We start from the raw sequence: 25,356 nt of genomic DNA on the forward strand, positions 1-25,356 counted from the left end.
TCCATATTCTATTCCAGATATCTTTTACAGTGCATGCCAAAGTCACTTGACGTGGAGCTTGAGCAATTTGACCCTGAAATTGAAAGAAATTTCCGCAGAAGAAGACAACAGCAGAGACTGAAGGAACTGATTGAGAGGCACGAGCACGAGCATGAGGAGGAACACCATGAAGATAGACACATTGAGGTGCCATGCCGCATACCGATGCTAGAGTATGCCCAGCCTTCTTTGGATGGTGCACGCCCCAGCATTGTGAGGCCTATTGTGCCGGCAAACCACTTTGAAATCAAGCCAGCTATAATTCAGATGATTTAGAATACGGTCCAGTTTGGAGAATCTGCATTAGATGACCCAAACACGCATATCGCAGATTTTCTTGAAATTTGCGATACTTTTAAATTTAATGGAGTTTCTGATGATGCTGCCAGGTTGCGTTTATTTCCCTTCTCCTTACGTGACAATGCTAAAGCATGGTTAAATTGTTTGCCTGTAGGTTCGATCACCACATGGGAGGACATGGCGAAAGCATTTCTCATTAAATACTTTCCTCCATCTAAGACCATGAAGCTACGGGCAAATATCACCACATTTGCTCAATTAGAGCAAGTGTCTTTATATGAGGCATGAGAGCATTTCAAAGATCTATTGCGGAGATGCCCACATCACGAATTGCCATTTGGGTTAGTCGTTCAAACCTTTTATTATGGCTTGCTTACTCCTAATCGTACTATGATAGATGCTGCTGCTTGTGGAAACCTATTGAGAAAAAGTGCCGAAGAAGGAAATGAGTTGTTGGAGGAAATAGCTGCTAGCAGCTATCATTCTCAATCCGAAAGGAACAACCAGCGGAGAAGTACAGGAGTTCACCAGGTAACCGACCTTTCCGCTATTACTGCGCAACTTGATGTATTGAACAGGAAATTGGACGGCTTGAATATGGGTGGCACTGCTATGCGTCTTCAAGAGATATTCTGTGATAAGTGTGGAGGTGAACACTTTGCGAAGGATTGTCAAGATGACAATCCCTTCTATATGCAAAACGAGGCACCAATGAATCAAGTGGGAGTCCAAAATCATCCAAGGAATGATCCGTATCCAAACACATATAATTCTGGATGGAGGCAACATCCCAACTTCTCATGGGGAGGTCAAAACAGTCAGAATAGACCACATGGAGGACAACCGTATGGAAAACAACCGATGGATAGATCTGACCCTCCTAGAGAAGAAAAGTCCAATTTGGAGCATATGATGTCTAAGTTCATCTCATCCACCGAAACTAGACTCCAAAACCAAGATGCATCAATAAAGGGGCTAGAGAATCAGATTGGATAGTTAGCTAAGATGATAGCAAGTAGAGAGCCGGGCACCTTGCCAAGTAACACAGAGACTAATCCAAGAGAGCAAGTGAAGGCCATTGAGTTGAAGAGTGGGAAAATTTTAGAGTCTCGAGAAAAAGAAAAAAGTCAATTGCCGGATGCACAGGCTTAGACATCAAAAGGTAAGTCTTCTAACTCTACACCAGCACCCAATGCACCATCCAAAATTGTTATACATCCGCCTTTCACTGCAGCATTGAAAAAAGCAAAACTTGATCAATTCGGTAAGTTTCTCGAGGTATTTAAAAAATTGCATATCAATATTCCTTTTGCCGATGCTTTGATGCAAATGCCTAGTTACGCTAAATTTTTGAAGGACATCTTAGCAAATAAGAGAAAATTGGAGGATCACATGATATTAAATCTAACTGAAAATTGCTCTGCTTTGGTGCAAAACAAGATCCCACCAAAACTTAAGGATCCAGGGAGTTTTTCTATTCTTTGCATGATTGGTGATGTTGTTTTTCATAAAGTCTATGTGATCTTGGTGCAAGTATCAACCTCATGCCTTTGTCTGTGGTTAGGAAAGTTGGGTTGGGAGAACCTAAGCCAACGAGAATATCTTTGCAGCTAGCAGACAGATCTGTCAAGTATCCACGATGAGTTATTGAGGATGTGCTAGTGAAAGTTGACAAAAAAAATTTTCCGGCAGATTTTGTGGTGCTCGACATGGAGGAGGACATGGAAATGCCATTGATATTGGGGAGGCCGTTCCTTGCAACTGGCAAGGCCCTAATTGATGTGCAGGAAGGGAAGTTGAGATTGAGAGTGAGGGATGAGGAGATTACTTTTGATGTCTTTAATGCACTTAAGCACACACTGCATTCTGATAGTTGTTTTAGAATTGATGCTTTTGACTCTCTTATGTGTAACTATGTGCAGGATGTTATTAATGACCCTTTAGCAGCCACTTTCACTACTAAATTGAGAGAAGACGAATTGGATGAAGAGAAAGGTGAAATAGTGGCATACCTTAATGCCAACCATCCATGGAAGATGCCAATGAGGATGAGATTAGAGAACTTGGGGGATCGGAGAGACTTGACCCCTCAGAAGTCAAGCATAGAGGAGCCACCAACTCTTGAGCTCAAGTCATTACCACCACATCTGAAATACGTCTATCTAAGTGAGAATAATAAACTTCCTGTGATTATTTCTTCTTATTTGACAGATGTCATGGAGGACAAACTGCTGAAAGTTTTGAAAGTGCACAAGAGTGCATTTGCGTGGAAGGTGGCGGATATCAAGGGGATCAATCCATCAGTCTGAATGCACAAGATATTGATGGAAGATGAGTACTCACTTCTTGTGCAACCTCAGAGAAGATTGAATCCAAAGATGCAAGATGTAGTAAAAGCGAAAACTATCAAACTCCTTGATGCATGTATTATCTATCCTATATCTGATAGTGCATGGTTGAGCCCTATTTAATGTGTGCCGAAAAAGGGTGGGATCACTGTTATCACAAATGAACAAAATGAATTAATATCCACTAGGACAGTTACGGGATGACCTATGTGTATCGATTATACAAAATTAAATGATGCCACCCGTAAAGATCATTTTCCACTTCTCTTCATTGATCAAATGCTTGAGAGGTTAGTGGGTCATGAGTTTTATTGCTTTTTGGATGGGTATTCAGGGTATATCAAATCATGATTGCACCTGAGGACCAAGAGAAAACCACTTTCACTTGTCCTTATGTCACCTTTGCTTTTAGACGGATGCCTTTTGGTGTGTGTAATGCCCCTGCCACGTTTCAACGATGTATGACCGCGATATTTCATGACATGATAGAAACTTTCCTTGAAATATTTATGGATGACTTCTCGATATTTGGCTCTTCTTTGATGACTGTTTGCAGAATTTGAAGGTGGCATTGATGAGATGTGTGGAGACGAATTTGGTGCTGAATTGAGATAAGTGTCATTTTATGGTACAAGAAGGCATAGTATTGGGACACAAAATATCAGAGCGTGGAATAGAGGTGGATAAGGTAAAAGTAGAAGTTATCAAAAACTTTCCACCTCCGACATCCATTGTGATACCCTTGTTCCACATCTTAAAAATGAAAGATTTAAAATGAGTTTATAATGGCTTACAATGGATTTCTATAGCAACTTGGATTAATCATTTTCGTAAAGGAGGACGAATACGAAGTAGTTGCTATAGGGGCCCATTGTGCAATCACGCAGCCGCGGGCCTGGGCTCAGGGCGTGACATAATGGTATCAGAGTCGGTCACTGGCATGGAACACCAAGAAATAAGTGCTATGCGTGGCAAAGTGCTACGTGCATGAGAGCCACCTCTTGAATCTGCAGGGAAAATTTCTACATGACGGGAGCCACCTCTTCAACCTGTAGGAGCCACCTCTAGATTCTCGGCGCTGGTGGATCGAAGGGTCAGACCGCGACGAGGACGAAAGATTTAAAATGCGTTTATAATAGATTACAATGGAATTCTATAGCAACTTGAATTAATCATTTTCGTAAAGCGAAGACAAATACGAAGTAGTTGCTATAGGGGCTCATTGTGCAGTCACGCAGCCGCGGGCCTGGGCTCGGGGCGTGCATCCTTAAAGGGAGTTAGAAGTTTTCTAGGTCACGCCGGTTTTTATCAGTGTTTTATTAAAGATTTTTCTAAAATTGCCAAACCTCTATCTTCTTCAGTTATGAAAAATGTGCCGTTTGATTTTAATTCCAACTTTCTGTAGGCATATGAGGATTTAAAGGAGCGCTTGGTGTCGGCTCCTGTTTTTGTGGCACCAGATTGGGATCTACCCTTCGAGGTCATGTGCGATGCCAGTGATACTGCGGTTGGTGCTGTTCTGAGACAACAGAAAAACAAGGTATTTCATACAATTTACTACGCAAGTAAAATATTAGATGATGCTCAATTGAATTATGCAACCATTGAAAAGGAACTACTTGCAGTAGTATTCGCACTTGACAAATTTCATTCATATCTTGTTTTGTCCAATAAAGATGCAAAGCCACAATTTACTGGAATGAAATATTTATTTGCTAAGAAAGATGCAAAGCCACGCCTACTTAGGTGGATTGTATTGTTACAATAATTTAATTTAGAAATAAAGGATAAGAAGGGTGTTGAGAATGTGGTAGCGGATCACTTGTCTAGATTGGAGCTGATTAGTAATGACTGTGTAGATCATGCCATTAATGACTGGTTTCCTGATTAGCAGCTATTTGAGGTGAAACATTGTCCTTGGTATGCAAATTTTGATAACTTTCTTGTCACAGGCACACCACCACCCAATCTATCGTTTCACCAACGAAAGAAATTATTTTCTGACATTATTTTTGGGAGGAACCATTTTTGTTTAATATTTGTGCAGATTCTATGATAAGAAGGTGTGTTGCAGAGGAAGAGTTTGATCAAATTCTCGACTATTGCCATAACCATGAGGTAGGTGGTCATTTTGGACCAACAAGGACGACATCTAAGGTACTTGAATGTGGCTTCTATTGGCCAACTCTATTTAAAGATGCTCGTTCTTATGTGCTTGCCTGTGATAAATGCCAGCGGACAGGTAACATCTCTAACCGTCATGAAATGCCATTAAACAATATCAATGAGTGTGAGGTTTTTGATGTGTAGGGGATAGACTTCATGGGACCGTTTCTCAGTTCGTTCATGAAAAAATATATTTTGGTTGCGGTTGATTATGTGTCTAAGTGGGTAGAGGCAGAAGCATACGCCATTAATGATGCTCAAGTAGTCCTGAAATTTTTAATAGATTTGGTACACAAGGAGCAATCATTAGTGATGGTGGCACCCATTTTTGCAACAAACTATTTGAAAAACTTTTGGGCAAATATAGTGTCACGCATATAAGATCTCTACCCCCTATCAGCCCCAGACGAGTGGTCAAGTGGAAGTGTCTAACCGAGAGATCAAGCGGATTTTGGAAAAAATGATATGTGTCAGTCGGAAAGACTGGTCTGTAAGGTTAGATGATGCTCTTTGGGCATATAGGACTGCTTTTAAAACACCTATATGCACTACACCATATAGGCTACTGTGTGGTAAAGCATGTCATTTACCTGTAGAGTTAGATCATCTGGCATACTGGGTAACAAAAGCACTAAACTTTAACTTTACTGATGCAGGTGAACAACGTATGCTTCAATTGGATTAGTTGGAAGAATTCCGGAATTTGGCATATGATCTCGCATTATCATACAAGGAGAAGACAAAGAGGGCTCATGACAAGCGAATCATCAAAAGGGAATTCAAAGAAGGCGACAATGTCCTACTATACAACTCCCGGTGGCGACTGTTTCCCGGAAAATTGAAGTCACAATGGTCTAGTCCATTCGTGATTTCTAAAATTTACCCATCGGGAGCTGTAGAACTGCAAGATGGAAAGGATGAGACATTTACGGTCAATGTCCAGCGACTGAAGCACTACACAGGTGGCACAATTGAGCCACAACTTGGAATCACCCAGTTCCAAGACAATCCAAATTAAAATTGACCGACAGTCAAGCTCTCGACTATAAATTGAGAACTACATCTCTTCCCCTTATCTTTTACTTAAGTCGATTTTATTATTTAGTTCATTTATTTTACTTAAAAAAAGGGCAGCGCACGAGGTCCGCCCGGGCGAACTGGGCGAAATGTTTTTGGTTTTAAAGTCGTGTAGCTTCCGCCTGGGTGCACATTGCTATCCGCCCGGGCGTGCCCCTTTTTAAAATGAAAGCCTCAAGCCATCCGCCCGGGCGGGTTGCGAAAATTTTAAAATCGCAGACTCTTTTTCTTCTTCCCCATTCGAAACCTACCCTTTTTCCTCTCAAATTTCCGCCGCTTCCTCTCTCAATCTCACTCAAAGGACCCTTTTTTTTGTCATTTTCAGGTCGAATCTCGTGTCACCACCTTCACCAAGCATCAAGGAGTGATTTTTCTGGCCACCACTACAAACTTCCGGCCACCACTGAGTTCCGGCGACGTCGACTCCCTCCACTCTCTCCCAGCTTTGGCCTTGCTCAAGTTTCCCCGATCACAAGCTTCTCCGACGCTTCCCTTCCCGGATTCCGGCGAGTCATTATTCCGACAATACACCTCCTACTCCAGATTCTTTTTCTTCACAAATCATCAACAATGCCACCGAAGAAAGCTCGGGTAAGTCATGATGCTTCATCTTCATCCTCTCGCGATTCCCATTCTTTTGTGAATAATGCCGCTAAAGAACGCTATGAACATGCAAAAATACATCGAGCTCTGATTCGTGAGCGTGGTTTTCAGCTTGTGCAACAAACCTTAATTCTAAATCAAATTTCAAGCAGAGGATGGGTAAAATTTTGTGCCTAACCGCAAGCCGCGGTGGCACCGATAGTCCGAGAATTTTATGCTAATGCGGCTGAGCGAAGCGATAGTAAAGCATTTGTGAGAGGGAAGTTGGTGGATTATAGTTCTGTAGAAATTAATAGGTTGCTAGAAACACCGGTTGTGGATGATTCGGTTTATATGGTATGGGCAGCAAACCCCGACTTAGACTTGATGATGCGCAGAATTTGCTATCCGGGGTCTCCGTGGAAGACACCTGGATCCTACACTAGTTTCGCTGAGAAATATTTGTTAGTCCCGGCTGCGATGTGGTATACATTTTTTGCCACACGATTGATGTCAGTCGGGCACATTAGCGACGTACAGAAGGAGAGGGGGGTGTTGCTTTATGCACTGATAACCCATATACCAATCAATGTGGGAAAGATTATCTATTCACAGATCCAGCTGAGCATTTACAATCCGAATGTGGCATTATTCTTTCCCCACATTATCACCGAGCTGTGTGCGGGCGTCGAGGTCGTTTTTTAGGATGATGATGAATGGTTGCCACTGACCAAGGCCCTTGATGATGCCAGCTGGCTACAGAAGACCGCGGTACGGTGGAAGGCTTTTCCCACGACCACGACCTCGACGTTGACTTCTTCAGGATCGGATGGACGAATTTGCCGCATTTTCTGACCATCAGTTACATTGGTAGGCTGTGAGCCAGACATATCAGAACGCTACTGATGCCATGCCACGTTTATCCCTGAGCCACAGTGGTATTGATCCGGCCCTTATGCCGCCACCTATGCCAGATTTCCCGCTGTCGTTTCAATTTCACTACGCCGATGCACCAGAGCCAGGAGCTGGCGTCATTCCCACGGAGGCCCTCGAGGAGGAGGATGATTGATAGGGGAGTCACTTCTATCCCTTATTTTATTTCTTGCACTTCTTTTCGTTCATTTTATTTATTTATGTTTCTGTTGCATGACTAGGTTATATTGCGTCCTTTTTTGTTGTGCACCCTCTGTCTCTTTTTCTATTGTATGTTGCATTGGGGACACTGCTCGACTTTAGTATTGGGGAGTGGATGAGTGTTGTTTTGTGTGTCTCTTTGTGGTGCTTTGTTATTTTTATTCGTTGGCATTTAGTATTAGTCATTTTGCATTGGTGTGTGTGTTAGCCGACAGTGTTCGAAGTAGTACTTGTTAGCCAAGGATGATTAAGAGGTGATGAGACATGCCCTGTCTGTCGTGTACTCGCATTTCTTTAGCACATACTGTGGTAGAGACATGAAGATTTATTTAAAATGTTGAATTCTCTTTGAACGAATGTTAGAACTAGAAGCATGCATGATAAGATGGTGAAAATTTAAAACTAAAGTGGGGAACGTAGATGTTTGAAGGTGTGAATTGAGCTTGACTATATTTTCTTGAATCGAGGTATTTATCAGCAGCATATAAAAAAAGAAAGAAAAGAGAAAGATGGAGATGTAAGGTGTGTGGGAGCCGAATAAAGGAATAAAATTCTATTCTTGGCTAACGATGGAGATGTAAGGTGTTGGGAAGCCGAATAAAGGAATGAAATCCTATTCCTGGCTAAAAATGCAGAAGACATGGATTTGAATCTGCAATGAAAGTTATGATATATTCCTTTCATTACTGTATTCCAATTCAGTCAAAAGAAAATGATGAAAAAAATTAATAATATTGGCTGCTGGTAGTTACTGAGTGCAGAGGAATAGAGGAGAGCAAGATTTACACTAACAGGCTGATTTAAATCTCTGACAATGGTTGAGAATGGATCCCTCTGTCATATATGATGCTAGGACTAACGACACACACATACATGTTCATGTTTTAATTGAAACAATGTCTAAAGCAAGGAAACTGCGATGAGTTGTGCTTTTGTATCGATCGACAAGGGAATATGTTGAGTTTTGCTGAGGCTAATTGGAACCATGAACTCACTATCGAGCTATTTTTTGTCATGTTCCGTTTTGTCATGTCACCTGTTTTGCTCGAGGGCGAGAAAAAAGGTAGTATTGGGGGGTTGATATAGGTGGATTTTACGTGTTTTTCATATTATGTGATAACTCATTGTGTTGCACATATCATTTAGATTGCATGCATTTTGTGACATTTTGGCATAATTTATGTTTTCTTGTTGCTCATAAGGCTCTTGGTTGAAAATGCATGCAATTCGTGAATAAACTGAAAATAAGTGGGCGATTTTCGAGAGCTATCTGCCCGGGCGCATAAGTATATCCGCTCGGGCGCCTGCGAGGTGTGAATTGGAGAAGACTTGCACAAGCTATCCCCCCGGGCGCACATGGGCGCACATTTATGTCCGCCCTGGCGTGTCAAAGAAAAACTGTAATAGAAGATTTGCGCAAGACATCCGCCCGGGCGGATATCCGGGCACATTTGATTTTTTGGAAAGATTTGCTGCCGATATTTTTCCTAATTTTCTGAAGGAGGCTGATATGGAATGGGGAGGCACGATATTTCAGACATTATTCAGAGCCAAGGAGTAGAAAAAAGGGAGAAAAAGCTTGGAGCAAAGTTGGGGAGTTGAAGATTATCGAGATTCCAAGCATCGTTCTTCTCGTTTTTCGTTAAATCTAGTATTTTTAATTTAGAATTTATTGTTTAAACATTGTTTTTCTTCTTTTTACTATGAAGTATAGTAGCTAAAATTTCATATTTGTTGGGATTTAAGGGGATCCTACCCCAAATTTTGATTTAATTAAATCACGTGTTGATTGTTGATTTATTCTTGAATATGCTATTGTTTTTCATTACGTTGTTAAAGCGTAGCTAACTTTAATAATCATTTTATATCGCGAGTGATTTCGAGAGAATAGCTTGAGATAGGAACGAGTAGAGTTAGTTGATTTATTAGAGTTAGTCTGAGGCTACCATGGGACAACTTATTAAGTTTTATACGCTAGTACTAATTAAGCATTAAGAATACGTAAGAATGCGACATTTGTTTCAATGAGGAAAGTCCGAGAGTCTTAGGCCTCAACTAAACTGTAATTGAGAATAAAATAGTTTTAAGCATGTGATTGATGCTAAAAGGATTTTATTAATTAGGTAGAAGATCGATAGTGTATATTTGAGTTTTATGGATTAACGCTACTCGAATGGTAAGATTTGCAACAATTTGATTTTTGTGATGTACTTATAAATAGTTAAGTTACGTAAGTTTGGTGTCGTAAGATAAAAATTTGATTTAAGGATCTTAGGCTAATATTATTATTGGGTTGAGATACGGTTTGACTTTTAAGTGTATTACCGGGGATAGGAACGATCAGTGAATTTTGGTGCTAAGTTTTCTTGAGTCGAACTGCATAATACTAATGTAATAGGTCGATGAACATTATGAGTATGATATAAGAAAAGCAGGGTGCGATAAGTTTGGACATTCATTTCTAGTATGAGGAATTGCGAGAATTCAGAAATTCGAGGACATAGAAAAAGTAGAACTAAGTCACCATAAGTTGTTTTAAGTTGCGATTCACAAACGAGGATTTCAGTAGCCAAAATAATTAGGATTAAGGAGACATAAGGACAGTTTAACACTTATTTTATCAGAGAGCGCAGCGGAAGCTTGGATTTGTGGGACACTAGAATTAAGAAGTCTAAACTTTTTTATTATCGATGATAAGCGAATATCGGGGACGAACTTAACTTTAAGGGGGTAGATTGTAACGTCCCAAAAATTTGAAGGTCCAGGTGAACCACATGCATGCAAGTTATTAAATTTTATTAGTATTTTATTAAATTCTTTTAAAGTATTAAATGCATGTTTATTTCATTAATTTGTTTTTAAATTCAAGGTTTGTTTACAGTTTCATGCATTAGGATTTTTAGTTTAAGTTCGCGCTCGATCGAGGGACGGAAACCGGGGATATTCAGGAAAAATATTTTTATTGAATGATTATTTTTAATTATTTAATATGAGGTGTTTTTAAGTATGATTTTTGAAAATGGGCCTTGGTTGGGTATTTTACCCGCCGGATTATATTTTTAACCGGTACACAAATTTTAACGATTCAGAGGACTTTTTGAGGGTTCGATTAATATTTTCAAAAACTCACCAACACGAAATATTTTTTGGGAGTATGTTTGGACTTAATGGGTCTACTTTTAAGCTTATTGGGCTTGAAACTCTTTGTAAACTCTTTAAACAATAATTAATGACCCATTAGAGCTTATTATATTATTTAGTTATTCTCCTAAACTCCACTAAACCTAATATTGTTTTCCATCAGCCGACACCCTCACTTCTTCAGCCATTTTCACGTAAAACTCCAGCTGGTAGCTTTGGTCCTCATTTCATTTCCTCATCTTACACGTCATATATATACTGAATTTAATATATTTGTATGAGAATTGTATGATCTACACAATGCTTGCGTTTTTGCGAAATTTTGACATGAAACTTCGGTTTCTTTGCATGTTGCTCACGTTTTTATGATCTTTTTTGCAAGGGGCTGTCGACTTCTGGTTTTTTTCTTTTTTATGGCGAGAGTGCTGTGTTTTAAGGTGACTAGATAAGGGGAGCCTAGGTACGCTCGGTTTTGGGTGAAGGCCGAAGCATTTTATTCAAATCAGATGGGGTTCGATGCGTGTTTGTGGTTTATTAGAGGAGGCTCGGTTGTGTGGGGACTGCACCATGCTGAGGGGCGATCCAGGAGGGTCCAACCAAGGCTAGGGAAGGCCTTTAACCAGCTGGTCTCGGCTAGGAAGAAGGCGGCTCGTGTTAGGGTCGATGGTTAGTTGGGTAAAGTCGATGGTTGATCGATTTTTTTTTGTTGAAGTGTGTCTCAAAATCCGTCATCCTCTGTCATTTCAAATTATGCGACTTATTGGTTAGTTTTCTGGAAATGGTTTCAATGTATGATTTGTATTACTCTTTGTTATCTTCGATTCGATAAAAAATTCGTAATTTTCTGATTAGAAATAAGGGAGATATGATTTTTATCGTAAAGTTTCTCAAGCTGTGGAATTTATGTGTCTCAAAACCCGTCACCTTCTGTCATTTCAAATTTTGCTACTTATTGATTAATTTTTTGGAAATGTTTTCAACATATGATTTGTAGTACTCTCTGTTATCTTTATTAGAAAGCAAATTCGTAATTTTTTGATTAGAAACGAGAGAGATATGATTTTTATGGTAAAGTCGCTCAAGCTGTGCAATTTTTGTGTTTCAAAACCCGTCACCTTCTGTTATTTCAAATTCTGCGACTTATTTTGGTTTTCTGGAAATATTTTCAACATATGATTTGTAGTACTCTCTGTTATTCGATTCGATAGCAAATTCGTAATTTTATGATAAGAAACGAGAGAGATGATTTTTATCGTAAAATCGCTCAAGCTGGGAAAATTTGTGCGCTACCGCTGGAGATTTCCAGCAACCTTTGGGCTTGTTTCTAGGTTCTAAGTGGTCTGAAATAAATGGTTTAGAGGCTGGTCATGGAGGTTTGAATCAAGATTTAAGTTGGGAGATTTTTTGTTACGTTTCGGGTTGATACGGGCTAAAACCGGGACTCCGCTCTAAGTTTTAAAACGAATCGGTTAAGTTTTAAAACGAGCTTGAGTTTACGTCTAAGAAGTTCTTTTTAATATGTTTTGGGATGTTTTAAGTTGTTTGGTAAGCTTCGGGTAGAAATGTTGAGGTCCAGGGGTAAAACGGTCCTTTTAAGGTTTCCAGGGGCAAAATCGTCATATTGCACCCAAGTTGAGAATTTTGTCTTGGCAGCATCCTGAGCACATTTTATCATGTTTTAAATGTCTAGCATCATGTTTATGATTTTTATGAAATTATAAAAAATAGGGTGCATGCTTGGTTTTAAGGAAAAAGTTACGTACATGCATGTTTTATTAAGTGGTGAATATGATGATGTTTTTGAAGGATGAGAATTGGTTGTGACTGACATTGTATATGTATACGATGACATGAGATATGATGAGCTGAGGCCAAGGCTCAGTGGACGGGTAATACCGTCGCTGATGTCCCCGCTGCCCAGTACTGTGGTTATACGTAGATGGATCCATCGAATAGAGCTGATACGAAAGTCACAACTAATGAACTGAATTCAATTGAAAGAAAATGTATAACTGAATTCAATTGAAAGAAAATGTATATGTATATAATGACATGAGATGACATGTTTTGACACATTATGATTTTACACGACACGTTTATGTTTATACTTTTAAGTTCACGGAATATTTGTTGACTATGTTATTTTTCACTGTTGTGTGCTATGTATATGTACTTGTTATTTTTGGTACATGTGTGTTGAGTTTTTAGACTCACTAGGCATGTGTAATGCATGTGAGTTTGATGGTGCTGGGGACTGGAGGTGCCGAACTCTGAGTAGGTAGACCTGGTGCGGTGACACAACCCGAGGACCGCATGTTTTCCGCATTATGATTTATGAGATTTGAGAGGAGATGAACATTTTCATACGTTGATGATTTTTAAGATTTTTATTCGTTTATGTTTATGTATGATTTGGATGAGTTTGGTTAATTTAAACTGCACGATTTCTACTGTCAAATAATTACGATTATTTTAAATGTTATTTTGAAAATGTGAGCTTTTAAAAAAATGTATGCACTTTTAAAATGAGTAGACGTTACAGAATTTCATGAGAGAACGAATGTCGTTATTTAAGACAAAGGTCAACTTGGTACATGTAAGAATCTGAAAATGTACGTTCAACTTCCCAAGTTCAATTTCTCAATTTCAATATCTTAGTTATAGTTTTTTGTTTATTCAAAGAGAAATAAAGGAAGACAATTATTCAAAGTTGTCTAACTAATGTGATCTATTGTATAAGATGAATGTGATAGTGTCAATGAACACATTTGACATCAAAGAAGAATATATTATCTCAAATGAGATATGAATTATAAAATTAGCAGAAAATATTGAGATATACATCAAACCTGATATAAATTTTGTGAAGGCCGATGATGTCTACCCAAATTATATTTTCATCGTATGTTTATATGAATGTATTAAGGATCTAAAAGATCATTTGATTGACGATGAAAAAAATGATGATATGCTTGATACAATAAAATAGTGATAAACATTAACGTATATGAATTTGAGAATCCAATGCCAATATTGATTTGGTATAAATAGTGTATTACAAATAAATAGTTCTAGAAGATCTAATATGATACAAATATTTTCAGAGTTTAGCATAATCAATTGGGTTGAGCATTCAAATTATATAAATAGTTAACAAATTATTGATAGTGTACAAAAATGTTAATGATGAAGCCAAAATTTCTGGATTGATAAATATGAAGATTTTTGACTCAAATATCCATAAAAGTTTATGAATTCTTATTTATGGCTTATCAAATTTGATACCACTATCATAAGCTCAAGTTGGCGGAAATTCCAGTATTATCTGGAAAGAATAAATAATGTGAGCCCACGAATCGCAACTTGATGTTTGCGAAAATACTTTTTGAAAAAAATTTCCAAAATATATAATCAAGATAAGCTTGATTAAAAGAAAGAATATAAATATCAATTTTATGATTATAAATACATTGGTTTAGTTGATTTATTCTGCTTTCAATCAACTATAGAAACCATTGATTTTGATAATAATTGCATCATATTATTGGGATATCTGAAATATATGTTGTATATATTATGTCAACTGATAATTTGTTATGTGCGACAAATGCACTAGAGTAAATCTCTTGAAGAGATTGTAGATATGTTGGAAATAATTTGAATCTTATGATCAAATATTTTGAGCATTGAGATTTTTATGATGCAATTTCCTATTTGTTATTTTTGTAAAATGATATTTACAACATTGAGGGAGGAAATAGAAGCTAAAAGAATATTTTTGAGATCGATCCCAATGTAGTATAAAGTGAACATGAAGTTCCAAGTTTAAATCTCAAAATATGTTATGTGATCTTGTATATAAGATCGATACTATTTAGCTTCATTAATGTTCTAGTTGAACAATATATACAACTCGTCTGAAGCAACAAAGAACCTCTTTAAAGAAAATGAATGAATATCTTAATGTCAAAAGAATAATGGAGGCTAGTCGTTATGAAAAAAATTGATATCATGCATGACTTATCTTATATTACTTGCAAGTAAAGATAAAAGATGCTAAAAGCGTGATCGACCAAATATTTCAATGAATCCAATCTGGATTGTGTTATTCATGAAGAATAACAAGATATTAAAAGATGAGATTTCACATACTATTTAGAATCAAAATTATATAATTATTAATGTGTTTTTTCTATAATGCAAAATGATGATTATTTTGAAATACAATTTGTAGTGATTGTCGATAAAATGATTGGCAAATGACATGTGAAATATGATCACACTTTAGCTCAGATTTTCTAATCAAAAGTCGGTTATGAGAAAATATTTTCAGTTATCATGGATATGTATGTTGACTTGACAATGATATGTATAGAAAATCATATGAGGATTTGAAATGTCAAATGGATTTAGATTCAACGTCCAAAACTATTATGCAATAGAACATGTCATTATACAAATTAAAATGATCACACGCATCAACTTTTGGCAAATCATTGTACAAGTTCGGAATACGAAGAGTTGATTATTTTAAGTGACGCTTGCAATAGGGGGAGCAGTCAAAGTTGTAATCTTTTTTCTTCGTCTATTATTTTTCTCACGAGACTTTTCATGACAAGGTTTTTAATGAGACAATTAACAATTAGCGAGAGATGTCGTACTCTTTTTCCTTCACTGGGTTTTTTCTAAAAGGTTTTAACGAGTCGCATCTATCGTTGTGAAGACTTCTAAAGAAAATATCTATTGATGTATTCTTTTTATTTCGTTCGGATCTTTCTCAAAGTGTTTTACTGACAAAGTTTTAACGAGACATCATTGAGTTCCGATGAAGTTTCTAAGCATCCATCTCGCCAAATGGATATTTGACAAATCAATTGTTTCTGCAAAATAATCATCTAAGAGGGAGTGTTATAAATATATTTTTATTGTAGATGATTACTTTATTTAGTTAGATTTGAAAGATTTGTAATCAAGATAAATATGGTAAGATAATATTTGTAAAGATTTGTAAGTTGTAATCTTCACCTATAAATAGGGTGTTTGTGTTCAATGAAAATTGCACATGAGTATTGACTCATTATATCTTTTCTTTTATGAATTCTCTCCACTCATCTTTTTTTTTTTTTATGATTTATAACAATTTTTGTTTTAAAAAATATTATTATTCAAAAAATTTATGTGAAATTATGTCACAAAGCGATTTTTTCGGTCCTTATCTTTGACCGATTCAACTTAAAAAATTAATATTATATTTTATATCAAAAATATTATTTTTCATGATATTTATGGATTAGGTATACATGTTTTCAGTTTTTTAAATATTGACTTTCAATTAGTTCATAGTCCTCTATCGGTACTTGTGGATTCAAAGATACAATAATAGACCTGTGCGACCGTTTAATAAGCAACATACTCCTTTTTATTTAGTTTCAAAATATTATTTTAGAATATAATAATTGGCTATCATAAAGTACTTCATTCCCAAATTTATAGATTTTATGAATACCAAAATCTCCTGAATTTATTGAGTGATGGAGTAAAAAAATATCGATCCTTCTCTTTTTGCTTTGATATTCAAATTTTTTTAGTCATTATTATGTTAATGTGCATAAGAAGAAAACAGTATTTATTTACTCTATTTTAAAAAAGTGAAAAAAAAAAAGAGAGAATGTGACCAAAGCGCTCGCTTTGGCCCAGTGCGTAAATTATTGTTTAAAACCGGCCTTATCATATAGCCTGTGTGAGGCCCACTAGATATTGGGCTCTAAGTTGATTTTTATCATATGGGCTGAGCCCTCGACAGATTATTTCTTTCTCATTGTTCTCAAATTATCGAACTGGGTGAAATTGGATTTAAGCAATTAAAAAGTGAGACAAAACATCAAACATAGAATGTTGATTTTCCAACTCCTCGAAGTTTTTGTTTTCCAATTTATCCACACAGATCTCCACCATTATACATAGGATCAACTATGTATCCATAACTTTTGAGGGTTATTACAACAATTCAAGAGCGTCGTATGTCGACTTTTCGATTATTACTCTCCGACAGTTTTAAATTTTAGTTTGAGCCACTTTTGCTGGCCCCTAAAAATAGATAGGAATTAGTTTGAGGTTGAGCTCTTCTCAAGAAACTTGAAGTCGATTTATCTGTTGAGAACTTATTTATGGAACTCTATTATAGCCTTTAATTGTAGCTGTGGTCAATCAAACATGTTTGTTATTTTACAATTTCGATATTCTATATTGACAAATTTCAATTTTAGTCTTCTATCTCGCAATTTTTTGTATTTACATGGATGTGCTAAGGTAAAACTACGTATGTCATATCAGAGCGGAAAAAAAATAAAAAATGACAGACTAAAATGAATTTTGATACCATAAAAAGTCAAAAAACGCAAAGAAACAAAACGTATACATAAAATGTTGTAGCTTTTCCTATAAAATAATGATGAAAAAGACTTGGACTAGTTTTCATCCATATATATCCCTCTTTTGGGCTTGAACAACTTTATGTGTATGTTGCATTTGTGAAATTAATATATAATTATACATGTGGTATATATCTCCCACTATATTATTGTACATAGTAAATATTGAATTTCATATGTCGTCGGCTAAAGCCTAAAGACCCAATAATCAATTAGCATGAAAATCACAACCAAAACAAGGTTAAGTGCATGAAGACAGTGTGCAACAAAGGTCAGAAAAATGGGGCACAATACAGGCACACACATTATTTTTTTTAAACACTTTTTATTTAGTGGATTACTATAATGGAAAAATTAATATCAATATTTGATCTATCAGTAATTATCTATTAACATATCCATCTCTGTCCAAACCCTTTATTGATATTTGGTTTTTGAAATTAATTTTATTGATTATTGTATGTGACTAAAATTAAGATCATAGCCAAAGTAAATATTTATTTTCAATTGATACAGATGGATGGCCAAATATCAAGGAGCCGCAACATTGTTCATTGCTTTGGGACATGGTGATGTGTTGACTTTGTTAGACATTTGCACATTTTTTGAATTTTTATTTATTTATACTTTTTGGCATATTTTATTTTGTGTCCCCTTACAATTTATAAATTGCCGACTGGTGTGATAATTTTATTACACGTTTTCAAAGTGTAGGCATGCTGGAGGAAAGGAAAAAAGGCAAATATAAAAAATTTTAGGTGTGACACCAAGGCCGAAGAAGGTAAGGTGATCACATGTATTATGAGGTTGCATGGATAATTAACTGTTCTTGGCAGGCTTTTAGGTAAAAAGAACATGAATGAATTGATACAACACAGAAATGAGAGGGATTCCAAAATTGTTTAGGTATGTGACTTTGTAGTTGAGAGATGCTTAAAAGATTTGATAGGTAATAATAATATCAACAAAGTGTATCTTCTTTTCCAGAGTTCATCACATAAGAACTCTAAAATTAAGCGTAAGGAAATAATGACGTTGGAAAGATTCGTCTTGCTACAAGTGGTGACAATCATCGAATTTGAGGCGTTACAGTTGGTATCAGAGTTGACCTCTCCAAATGCTGTGTGGTTCAAGGACAAACAAAGTAGAAGCTGGTAGGCATGTGACGCTCGGGTCGAAGAGAGAGGGGGTGATCAACGACGTCATGAAGTTACACGGACAATGAGCGGCTCCTGGAAGGTTTATGGGCAAATGGAACATGAATGAATTGATCTCACACCGGAATGAGAGGAATTTCGAAATTATTCAGGTATAGGACTGTGCAGTTGAGGAGAGCTTAAAAGAATGATGATACTAAAGGGAGGTGCTGAGGCGTCTGGAATAGGCACCTCTGCACCCAAGTGCAGCCTGAATCAATCCAGACCGCAGGGGAGGCGCCTAAACGCCCCTTTATACTCTGAAATTTTCCGGGGCCATGAGCGAGGCACATAATACCCGTAAAGCGGTGCCTAGGCGCTTGACAGTGATGTTTGACAAAAGTTGCGAGTTTTCATATATCTCTACCTCCAAAAGGTGTCTTTTGTCATTTCGAGATTTGTGAATAATAGATCAATCTATATGAATGAAACCGTTGTCGTATGCTTTTAAACAATGGTTTTAGTGAAAACCGTTGTCGTAGGTGCGTTTTTTAAGCAAAAGACAACGGTTTTATAAAAAAGACAACGGTTTTATAAAAACCGTTGTTTTTTAGGGGTCAAAGACAACGGTTTTTAGGGTCAATGACAACGGTTCTATAAAACCATTGTTTTTCAGCGTTTTTTAGGATCAAAGACAACGATTTATAGAACTATTGTCTATTAGCGTGTTTTTTGGACAATCGACAACGGTTTTCTAAAACCGTGGTTGATTATTGTGATTTTAACAACGTATTTGGCGACGGTTTTGATAAAACCGTCGCTATATATAGCGACGATTTTAAAACCGTTGTCGATTATTGTGATTTTAACAACGTATTTAGCGACGGTTTTGATGAAACCGTCGCTATATATAGCGACGATTTTAAAACCGTTGTCGATTATTGTGATTTTAACAACGTATTTAGCGACAGTTTCATCATAGCGACGAATTTAAGCAAAACCGTCGCATGTTTTAAATTAGCGGCAGTTTTTCTGAAACCTTTGATAATTTTAGCGACGGTTTTGTTAAACCCGTCGCTAAATATAGCGACGGTTATAAGCAAAACCTTCGCAAATTTTAAAAAAGCGACGGTTTTTGGTTAAACCGTCGCTATTAACCAAAAACCGTCGCAAATTGACTGTAAATATCCGCACAGTCGGTCCATTTTAACACACACCACTTCACAACACTTAAAACTTTTCTCTCTTACACGATTTTACCACTTCACAACACATAAAATTTTCTTTTTACATGATTTTAGTTTTGATTTAGAGTAAATTTTTTCGCTTTAATTTTTGGTAAATTTTTAAGTGTTAGTTAAGATCATGAATATTGTTAGCTTATTCAAATGGTAAGTTTTTATATTTATTTAATTATCAAAAGTAATTTTTTTTTGTTTTACTGAAAATATCAGCGACGGAAATCATAAACCAACCCTCGCTAAATTTAGCGACGGAAATCATGAACCAACCGTCGCTAAATAGCGACTATTTTACATAAATCCGTCGCTAATTTTATTTGCGACGGTAATTAGCGACGGTTTTTCAAAAACCGTCGCAAATCGTAGCTAAAACAACTAATAAAAACCGTTGTCTTTGAGCGCACCCTTTAACCATAGGGGCTTTAACAACGGTTTTAAAAGACCTACGACAACGTTGTCGTAGGCATTTTTTTGTAGTGAAAGTAACAACATTTGCATTCATATTGAACTTTTTCTTTTTATTTCTTGTCAAAAATGAGTTTTCCATTTTCTAGATATGGAACTCGTGATTTGTAGTTTTATTATCACAAATTGGAAGTCGTATTTTGGGAGACGATTATCATATCTCATGAGTACTATGTTGCAGATTTCGTGAAGGTATTCTAAAATCTTAAGACAAATTTAGTTACTGATATTCTTTTTGGTTTGCAATTTAAAGGGTTAAATCAAACCGTTGTTAAAGACCCTCTGGTTAAAGGGTGAGCTCAAAGACAACGGTGAAAAATCGTTGTTATAGACGTCTAAAGACGACGATGAAAAACCGTTGTCGTAGGTCTTGTAAAACTATTATTGAAGGCCCTGTGGTTAAAGAGTGCGCTCGAAGACAACGGTTTTCACCGTTGTCGTAGCTACAATTTGCGACAGTTTTTCAAAAATCGTCGCAAAATAATTTGCGACGGAAATCAAGCAAAACCGTCGCTATCATGCAAAACCGTCGCTATCATGCAAAACCGTCGCTAATTATAAAATGTCGCTAAAATTAGCGACGATTTTTTTTATAAAGTGTTTGCATTATTTCTTTAGCTAATTTTTGCAGTAAAATAAAAAAAAATTACTTTTAATAATTTAATAAATATAAAAAAAAACTTACAATCTTACTATGCTAACAATATTCATAATCTTAACTAACACTTAAAAATGTACCAAAAATTAAAGCGAAAAAATTTACCCTAAATCGAAACTAAAATCGTGTAAGAGAGAAAAATTTTAAGTGTTGTGAAGTGGTGTGGAGAAAAATGGACCGAAATTGCGAATATTTATAGAAAGTTTGCTGACGATTTTTGGTGTAACCGTCGCTATTAGCGACGATAATTTCATAAACCGTCGCTATTAGAGACAGTTAATAGCGACGATTTTTATAACAGTCGCTATTAGCGACGGTTGTTTATTAAACTTTCGTTAATTTAAAACATGACCGTCGCTATATATAGCGACGATTTTACAAAATCGTTGCTAAATTTAGCGACTGTTTTACTAAAACTGTCGCTAATTTAAAATTTAGTGACAGTTTTGCTTAAAACCATCGCTAATTTTATAACCATCGGTGATTTAAAAAATAGCGACGGTTTGGTAAACAACTGTGGCTAAATTTTGCGACAGTTTAAATTTTTTAAATTTTTTTTAAAAAAAAATTTCGAAGCCAACATTTTTTTGTCTTTTACCATATAAAACAATAAGAAAAGACAACGGTTTACAAAAAAACGTCGTCTTCGAACTAAAAAAACTAGCTGAACCCTTTACAAAACATATATAGACAACGGTTTTTAAAAACCATTGTCATAGAAAAAACGCTCGTAGATATATCAAAGACAACGGTTTTAAAGAGACTGTTGTCTATGAACGGATTTTTTTATGCTACGACAACGGTTTTTGTTGAAGTCGTTGTTAAAAGTAAAAAAACACAACGGTTTTAATAAAAACCATGATGATTATGTCATATAGATATGAGTAAGTTCATTCAAGTAGTTTCTTGGCTCGAGAATTCAATACTTCACGTATTTTTTTAAGAAGATTCTTGAAAGCAAAGAAGCTGAAAATTGAAATGAGACTCGAGATCTTAAATTTGTACTATGGATTGAGAAAAATAATCAATCATATGTCTATAATTTTATAGCATCAAATATATATGCGTTGAACATAAATTACCGCAATCCATTTATTATAAAATTATATGGCTACTTAAATATGAGAAAAAGAATACTTAATCATATTCATCGACGACCGTACAATATATGAGAGATATGTATTTCGAAATGAAATATGAAGCTTTAGTGGATTCTGATAAACATAATAATGATGCATCAATTATATACGTGTTGTATATATTGTAACAAATTGTTGTACTCTATATTGTTTGATTATAGTTGAATTTTTACGTTGTGTACGCTTAAAACTTTTAATTTACAATATATTAAATCTTGAATTAAGTTTTATAAGTTTGTACGCCTAAAATTCAAATTGTGAATGGAATTCGAGATTTTAAGTTTTAAATTTTGTAAGCAAACATGATTAAATATAAATTTACAAGATGTTTAAAATCTTGAATTTAGGTTTATAAGTTATAACGCAAAAAATTTGGAAAACCTGGAAGTTTCAATAACAATCCCTTGAGAAGTGAAGTGATATATACTTGTAAAATACAATGATGTCAAATTTATGAATAATGTATAAGGTTTGAGTTATTTAAGCAAGAATAATTAAATCCAAACTTATCATCAAAATATAAAAGCTTGAATTTTGAATTAATTTAGCAAGATACCGGAATCTTGAATTTTGGATTTCTAGGTTTATAAGAACTTGGAAGACTTTAAATTTTTTTAAACAAGTGCGCTTAAGTTTAACTGAATAAGATATAAAATCTTGAATTTGAATTTCTGAGTTATGTCACTTGAATTGATAAAGTCATGCTTACCCGAACATATGGAGAGAAACCTTTGAAAAATGTAGTTGAACTATATCATTTATCTTTCTCTTTTCTTTCTAATTTAATTCTACATGCAAATTTTACAATTAAAATGTTTCAAGACCTTGAGAAATCAGGACTTCGAAACTTCTTGGAAGCACCAGCTGTGATATACAAAAATGCTCTTCTGGATTTCTACAAGATATAAACTCATGATCAGTTTAGATTTTCTAAGTTGTATGCTTAAAATTAAAACTTTAGAACTATATATGTTTGTTTCGAATTCTTTAAACAATTGGGCTTTAATCAAAATTTTCAATACACTAATTATTAGATTTGAATTTATAAGTTTTAACGCTTAGATTCAAGTTTAATAATGCTCTATACATTCCAAAGTTTGTGTAACTTCAAAAATATTTTAAAGTCCTATAAATAAGCCGGGTGTCTAATTTAAAGTAGAAATATCATGCTAAAATGAGACACAAAAAATAAATGAATGATGATAGGTCTGGACGTGTACGTCAAATACAAAATATCACGCTAAACTTGATCTCCATTAGCGTTATCAATTTTGATTGAGGGAAATCATAAGATAACTTGACTGATACGTAGTAAAAAACTTTGAATGGAGATTAAGTCAATAACTTATCAAGAGAAATTAACTTAAATCTACATAATAAAGTATTCATAGTGTTAGACTTAACTTTATTGTGGTGATAAGTATTAAAACCAGTAGGAATAATATCAACCAGAAGATTATGCAAACAATAGCTTTTGAGTTGCTCTATCAGAAGCAGTATTTTAGTTAATACTCAAAGGCTTAGCAGAACTTAGTTCTACTGGATCAGCACTTAACGACTTTCTACTCGATTGTTTCAATCTTAATTGTTACCGTTATCTTATCTAGTACCAATCATTTATTGCACCATTAAATGTTATACTAACTCATTTAAAACGCTTTACCGATTTTAGTATAAAACATGACTGATTGTTCTGCAGCTCTTATGCAGGAACCTATTTCGGTAATAAAGCTGATTGTATCAGAGGACATGAGACAATCTCTGATTATAGACGTTGGACTCAAGTTACCTATATATATGGATCAAAATCATTTAGATAACAACGCTGATCATTCTTATCCATCCAACGATACATTGAGCAAACGCGAAATTTTCATTATCTTCAAAAGCTCAAACTTGCAGAAAAGCAGTACACGCATCATATTTTACATCTGATCTTTGGAGATCACTTTGTATGCTGTTTCTTCATCTCTTCAAGCAAAACTTTATAATATTGTTGTAGAAGAGTTTATAAACTGGAAAAGAGTCTTTTCCAAACATTGCTATATTGAACTATTGTATCGAGTTGCTAAGAGTTTCAGTAGGCAATAGATAAGTCCTGCTGAAGTGGGTGTGTACAAGTGTATACTACAAAACCAAAGTCTTTTAGTGATACCTTCTGGAAACAGAAGAAGGGGAGACGTAGAAGATTTTATCTTCGAACTTCCAGAAACAACTACTGTGTTACTACCTACTGCTATTATTGTTTTTCACCTTACTCCATCAGATTGTTTCCGCACTTTCAATTGTGATCTGCTGGACGTACTATTGAACAAGAACAGCTACAATCTCTAACATGATTTTAGCACCCTTTGCATTAACTATCATCAAAGGAGAAGAGTTTATTCACCCCCCCTCTAAACTCTACATCGATCCCCAACAAGTGGTACCAGAGCAGGTTTCTTTTGTTCTGAATATTTGCAACAGTTATGACACACTTTAGCAAGGTTCCCATGTTCTCAAAAGAAGATTTTGATTATTGGAAGATTTGTATGCAAGCTCACCTTGCAGCTCAGGATGATGACATGTGGTATGTCATCACAGACAGACCATTAAATATCTTAAAGCCAAATACAGCTATTGCTGTTACTGAGAGGGCACCTCAAATGGTTGAAAAACCACGAAACGAATGGACTTGCAAAGATAAGAAGAAAGCTAATCTTGACAATGTTGCGAAGGATATTCTGTATAAGACTCTTGATAAAAACACCTTTAGCAAAATCAAGATGTGTTCTACCGCAAAAGAGATCTGGGAAAAGCTCGTTCAGATATGTGAAGGTAATGAGCAGACAAAGGAAAACAAACTGTCTGTAGCAATGCAGAAGTTTGAAAATCTAAAAATGAAAGCTGGAGAAACTCTAAATGAGTTTGATGAACGTTTCAGCAGCTTGGTCAATGAGCTGACGGCTCTGGGAAAAGAGCATGGCAACAGAGAAATAGCACTCAAAGTAATGAGAGCGTTACCTAGAGAATGGGACGTGAAAATAATGGCTATGAGAGTCTCTAAAGATCTAAACAAGTTGGAATTGCATGACTTGTTCGCTGACTTAAAAGCCTATGAGTTTGAGCTAGAAGTGAGAAGCGGAGAAGAGCCTTCAACAAGTCTGCCAACCAAGGCCCTTGCTGCTACTATTGCTACTACCTCTACTACTGCTGCTGCAGTCATTCCACAAGCAGCATCTACCACCTCTATTGAAAGTACTTCTGAAAAGACTGCTGAGCAGATCAGTAGTGATGCTATGTCCTTGTTTGTAAAGAAGTTCTCTAGGTTCATGAAAAAGAATCATCGAGCTTACCAAGGTCCAAATCGAAACTTCAAAAAGGATTCATCTTCTGGAGATATGGCATGCTTTAATTGTGGAAAAGTCGGGCATTTTATTGCTGACTGCCCAAAGCCCAAGAAGGATGATCAGAAGAAGAAAGAATACAGAAGGAATGACAAGAAGTTCAGAAGAGAACG

At 35.8% G+C, this 25,356-nt stretch overlaps 1 non-coding gene across 1 annotated transcript; it reads right to left on the bottom strand.

Moving 5' to 3' along the window:
• Positions 1-565: 565 nt before the first annotated feature.
• On the bottom strand, positions 566-671 carry LOC142538148 (small nucleolar RNA R71). Its single transcript, XR_012818687.1, has one exon. It is a non-coding gene; the product is annotated as a small nucleolar RNA R71 (small nucleolar RNA).
• Between the last annotated feature and the right edge of the window lie 24,685 nt (positions 672-25,356).

This window comes from Primulina tabacum, chromosome 2, assembly GCF_025594145.1.
Source record: "Primulina tabacum isolate GXHZ01 chromosome 2, ASM2559414v2, whole genome shotgun sequence".
Classification (NCBI taxonomy): Eukaryota; Viridiplantae; Streptophyta; class Magnoliopsida; order Lamiales; family Gesneriaceae; genus Primulina; species Primulina tabacum.